Here is a 6,796-nt window from a genome sequence, read left to right on the forward strand (position 1 = left end):
AGCAGTCCCACAGCGGTCCCAGAGCAGTCCCAAAGCAGTCCCTGGGACTGCTTTCTGGGACTGCTTAGGTATCAGGTTGGGTCTGGTTGGTACTGTAGTCATGAACATCGGTCATTTAATAAACCTATTATACACGATGATTCTTTTGATTCTCTACTACCGTATGTAAATAAACAGTTAGGTCTCTATGACATTCGCACCAAACTTTTACTCTGTCCCTTTGAAAGTTCTATATGGTCTGTTTGAAAAGGTCAAGGAAAGTCCATACTGGATTCTTCGAAACCAAAATACAGACTTGGAAATGTGATTATGGATATTGCAAACCATAGGCTTCTTAAACAGCCACATTTTACGGAAGATAATATGATATCTCTTTACCTGTAAATATTTTGTTATACCCGCACTTTCTAAAGAAAGTTCGGGTATATTGTTGTTACTCATGTCTGTCCGTCCGTCTGTCCGTCCGTCCGTCTGTCACACTCTTCTTTCTCAAACTCCTCTTACATTTTACACAGTAGCCTGATCATCTTTTGGGAGATGGTTGGTGGTGTCATGTAGATGAGCAGTAAGGTTTCGGAATTTTCATTTTCACCCTGGGGGTCAAATGGGGGTCGAAAAATGACGTTTTTTATGCAAAAAGCCCCTGGTTCCCTGAACTCCTCTTACATTTTACACAGTAGCCTAATCATCTTTTGGAAGATGGTTGGTGGTGTCCTGTAGATGTGCCATAAGGTTTCGGAATTTTCATTTTCACCCTGGGGGTCAAATGGGGGTCGAAAAATGACGTTTTTTATGCAAAAAGCCCCTGGTTCCCTGAACTCCTCTTACATTTTACACAGTAGTCTTATCATCTTTTGGTAGGTGGTTAGTGGTGTCCTGTAGATGTGCAGTAAGGTTTCGGAAATTTCATTTTCACCCTGGGGGTCAAATGGGGGTCGAAAAATGACATTCTTTATGCAAAAAGCCCCTGGTTCCCTGAATTCCTCTTAGATTTTACACAGTAGCCTAATCATCTTTTGGGAGATGGTTAGTGGTGTCCTGTAGATGTGCAGTAAGGTTTCGGAATTTTCATTTTCACCCTGGGGGTCAAATGGGGGTCGAAAAATAGTTGTTTTTTTTATATAAAAAGACCCAGCTTCCCAGAACTCCTCCAGCATTTTACACAACAGCCTAATCATCTTTTGGATTGATTATGATTGATTATTATTGTTTAATGCCTAGGCGGCAATATTTCAGCCATATTTCGGCAATCATTTTAAGTGTATATTCCCATTTATGAACTTTGACACAAATCTAAGAAAAGTGAGGTCAAGGTTAAAGGAAAGGTCAAGGTAAAAAAAAATATTGATGCAGTTGAATAGCTCTCATTAGTATGTATCAGCATATGAAGTTTGATTTAAATATCTTGAATGATTTTATGAAAACTGAACTAAATACTAATTTAGGAAAAGTGAGGTCAAGGTCAAAGGAAAGGTCAAGGTCAAAAAAATGTTGATTCAGTTGAATAGCTTACATCAGTATGTATCAACATATGAAGTTTTATTACACTTTCTTGATTGGTATCTTTAAAATTGAGCTAAATTCTAATTTAAGAAAAGTGAGATCAAGGTCAAAGGAAAGGTCAAGGTCAAATAATGTTGATGCAGTTGAATACCTTAGATCAGTACGTATCAATGTGAGAAGTTTAATTACACTATCTTAAATGGTATCTTTAAAACTGAGCTAAACACATTTAAGAAAAGTGAGGTCAAGGTCAAAGGAAAGGTCAAGGTCAAAAAATGTTGATGCAGTTACATAGCTCTTATCAATATCTATCAGCATATGAAGTTTGATAAAAATATATTTATTTCTTTGAAACTGAACTTTAAACAGAGCTAAACGCAAAGCTTGACGGAAAGACAGACGGAAGGATGAAAGGACGGAAGACGGACATGACAAACACTATATGCAGTTATGCACCAGCCATATTCATGGCAGGGCACAAAAACAAGGTAAAAAATTTTGTTTGCATGCACCCTTTCTCAATACCACCTCTCCATGTTCCAAGATTGAAGTTTTAATGTCAAAAGGTTCTTAAGTTATGGTTTGGTGGTGTTATTTTCAATTTGACCTTGAATGAAGAATGGAGTCAAGGTCAAAATTTTAGTTCAGTGCATTTTTTGTAAATGTCTTTTTTCTATGTTACAAATTTGAAATCCTAATGTCAAAGGGTTCTCAGGTTACAGCCTGGACTAAATTTTTATGTAGATATTGACCTTGACCTTATTGTAAGGTCAAGGTAAAAAAAAAGTTTGGTGGCCTCAACCCCAATTCCATACCACCTCTCCATGTTTCAAGTTTGAAGTCTTAATGTCAAAGGGTTGTCTAGTTAAGGCTCGGACAAAATTTGATTGAAGAAGAAAACTGACAAAAACAATATGTAGACTTAAGTACAGTCTACTTTGTTGCATCAAACCTGTAGGAGGAGTAGTTTTGAAAGAATAAATTTGTTTCTACATTATGTAATGAAACTTTCACAGAAGATTCAACTTTTCTTGCCTAGTGGTTCTTGAGAAGGAATTTTTTTCTTATGCAGTAGAGCATCCTTATAGTGAAACAAGTCTATAATGAATAGACACTTACAGCAAAGCGATTTTCATTCCCTGTGACTTTAAAATGTATTGTAAACTTAATGGATATAAGCAATTACACTTATAACAAAGCAATATCGTCCGTCCCAGGCACTTTGTTATAAGCGTGTTTTACTGTACATTCCCATGTTTACAAAACTTTGATTCCCTATTGTGGCCGCACCCTTATGGAAGGGAATTACCGCCAAAAGTCTATTTATCTTGCTTTTATTCTTATTCTGCCTACTTCTTTATTCTTTGTTATTATTGTAACTATATGTCACTTTAATGTTTTCATATTTATCTTTATTACATTTCATTTTGAATTTTTTTCATTCTTCATTTTGTCCTTACTTCTATGTTGCTTTATTCTTGTAAATTCGTTCTTCTTTCTTTCAAATTGATACAGTTTCTTTAATAAATAATTATGATTATCTCTATTACAAATGTAAATTCAGTCACGCAAACCATGAAGCACATTCAACGAAGACGAATACAAGTAGTGTGAATTTAATGCGGCATTATAACGCTAGGTGGCAGGGTGTTCGCGGCGAGTGTTGGTAAAACTCAGGTACGCAAACCCGGGCCAGAGTTATTCAAGATTTTTCAATTTTCTGCCTTAATACTTTATCAATCGAACCCAAATTTTCAAATGATGTATGTTATAGGTTCAGGAATGTACCCGGTGTCGTTCCTCCTAACTGCTGGCTAGATGGTAAGACTTCCCCCGGAGGACTAGCTATATAGTGAGACAGCTCCAGGGGAAGTCTCACTGTATAACCAGTCTTCCGTGGGGAAGTCTCACTATATAGTCAGTCTTCCCCCTTCATAGCGAAACTTTCCCCTTTAATTTAGTTTCCGAATATTATTTTAATTGTAAAACAATGTTTATATACTAACGTTTTCAGTGTTTGGATGAAAGTTCTCCGTCCTATATGAATGAATAAATAAATAAATATATGAATAAATAATTAAAACATTTTAATAGTGATTTTTATAATTAAAACATTAATTTAACCATGCAGGTAAACATAAGTAAACTGCACGTTTCTACGGGTAATGGCCTCTTTACTGTTAAATTAATTGTGTCTAAATTTTCTTTTGATAAGAATCGTCTCGGAACAATACAATAATCTGTGCACTGTGAACAGTGCACGATAAATTTTTAATGCACACTTTAATATTGATTCATTTGAAACTATATACATCTTTTTTTATATATACAAGATCATTACCTAAATATGCAATATATACATCGTCGATGTAAATAAAATCCAAACCAAACACGGAAGGGGAAGTCTCACTATGGTCGTTTAGGGCGGAAGGCTCACTATATAGTCATTGCCCCCCTCCCGGAAGGGAAGTCTCACTATATAGCCAGGCTTCCGGGGGAAGACTCACTATGGAGGAAGTCTCACTATATGACACCGGTAGCAAGGGGAGGGGGGGGGGGGGCTGGCCACCAAACATTTTTCTTGTCATAACTTTTTACTACTTAAATTGTTCAATGAAAGTCTGGTTGCCCCCCCCCCCTTTTGTTGCAGTATAGTCAAATAAGGGTCATGTACGTAGTGATGTATGAGTAAAATTTGGTTCTGAAAGAAGTTGGACCCCCTTACCTCCCAAATGAAATTTTCGAGTTTCAAGAATTTTCTTCTTCTTTGGGTTTTTTTTTTTCATTGTTTGTTTGTTTGTCTTTTTTTTCTCTGGCTGTCCCTTTCAAAAACAATGCTACGTCTCTAAGTTTTATCTGTTTCGCTGTAAAAATTGCCAATAGTTATATTCATGTATTTCTATTTTGAAAATCTCAATATTCTAGATTATTTTTTGCAATTTTTGATTTCCAGTTTGCTAAGATGGGTAGGCAATATCAAGCCGACATTTTTTCCAAAAGAGACATTGACAAAATATTTTTTTGAGTTATTCTGATGTCAAACACTGTGTGCTTACTAGAGATATTTATTTCTTTATTGAAAAGTGCTATTTCTATACAAAAAATTGATACATATTTTCATAAAAACCGGGGGAAGTTTCTAGTCTGCCCCGGTCTAAGCCTGGTTCCGGCCACGCCTACCTATGACGTTCCGCACTACTTTGCAGAGCATTATGGGTTGGCCGAAACAAGATTAGCCCTGGTCCCCAGAATCACGCGACTGCGCATGAACAGTTATTATCCTGAAATAAAGAAATGCCAGTTCAGTGGAAGAATATATACTATAGGGGTCCTGAAAAACAACTCAAGTTATAAGGGTATACTAGTATTTATCAAAATATTTAATTTTTTTTATATCAATAAAACTGAAATTCAATCATCCGACAAATAACTTGAATAGAGTTATATTTTTCAGATGACTGAAAATACACAATTATTTTGGAGTTTTCATCATTTATCCGGTTTTAATTACCCATATTTTCTTAAAACTTGTTATTAACAGCAACAAAAGCACATTTGAAAGAAGAAATGCTTATAAATAATTAAAGTATAATGTTTAACATCAGAGTAATTTATAAATTTATAAGCTTTTTGTCAAAAAACACGAAAAATGTCAGTTTGATACTGCCTTCCCATTATCTTCGAGAAAATCTTAAAAAAAAAAAAAAATTGAGCATTTCGGGGCAATTTTACCGCGTATACAAATAAACCTATAACTAACAGAACTTGAAAATTTGGGTTCGATTGATAAAGTATTAAGGCAGAAAATTGGAAAATCTCGATTAACCTCGGCCCGTGTTTGTGTACCTAATTTTACCAACACTCTCCGCGAACACCCTGCCACCTAGCGTTATAATGCCGCATTAAATTCACACAACTTGTATTCGTCTTCGTTGAATGTGCTTCATAGTTTGCGTGACTGAATTTACACTTGTAATAAAGATAATCATAATTATTTACTAAAGAAACTGTATCAATTTGAAAGAAAGAAGAACGAATTTACAAGAATAAAGCAACATAGAAATAAGGACAAATTAAAGAATGAAAAAAATTCAAAATGAAATGTAATAAAGATGAATATGAAAACAATAAAGTGACATATAGTTACAATAATAACAAAGAATAAAGAAGTAGGCAGAATATGAATAAAAGCAAGATAAATAGACTTTTGGCGGTAATTCCCTTCCATACACCCTACCCCTGAAGGTCATGATTTGGACAAAGTTGAATCTACACTAAGTAATGAAGTTTCACATAATTTTAAACTTTTCTGGCCCAGTGGTTCTTCAGAAGAAGATATTTGAAATAACATTATCTCCCCTTAAAAGAGGGTTTGGCTCTTCATTTGAACAATTGTTTTACACAAGAAAGAATATTTTGCATGAGAAATAAAACTCTTTGTGTTTCTAAATATTTCATCACACCTCTAGTGTGTTTCTTCTTATTTTAACTAAGATAATGATGATTTCATTATGACTTCAATTTCGTACAGGCCTTTGTATGATAATTCTACCCTGAGGGGTATGTTTACCTGTCTTAAACAAGTCAGGTGATTGTTTACAGTGTTCAAGCATAATTGATCAAGTTCATTTCTGCCTACTGAAAATACTGATCATGAGCAAATTAATAGGAGTTCCAAGTGAAATTTGTAACAAACCACATTAAAAGACTTCTGGCTGTGTCCTTTTGTAATTATAGATATAGATCAAAGACAAGACAGTGAGTAAACTTATTTTTTTCTGGGAGGGATAACATTCTTGCTGCAGTGTTGCAACCACTATTGAAACAACGTTCACTATTGAAATAATTATTTCAATAGTGGTTGAGAGTGCCTTTCAAAATCAAACACAGGTTGTAACCACTATTGAAACAACGTTCACTATTGAAATAATTATTTCAATAGTGGTTGAGAATGCATTTCAAAACTAAACTCAGGTTGTAACCATTATTGAAATAACGTTCACTATTGAAATAATTATTTCAATAGTGGGTGAACGTGCATTTCAAAACCAAACACAGATTGCAACCACTATTGAAATAACGTTCACTATTGAAACAATGATTTCAATAGAGGTTTTGAATGCATTTCAAAACCTAAACCAGGCTGCAACCACTATTGAAATAATGTTCACTATTGAAATAAAGATTTCAATAGTGATTGAAATAAAGATTTAATAGTGATTGAAATAAAGATTTCAGTAATGATTGAAATAATTATTTTAATAGTTGCTGGCAATGATTTCAGTACCAAAAC

This window comes from Saccostrea echinata, unplaced genomic scaffold, assembly GCF_033153115.1.
Source record: "Saccostrea echinata isolate AGI-Se365-2 ecotype Australia unplaced genomic scaffold, CSIRO_AGI_Sech_v1 ptg000033l, whole genome shotgun sequence".
NCBI lineage: Eukaryota > Metazoa > Mollusca > Bivalvia > Ostreida > Ostreidae > Saccostrea > Saccostrea echinata.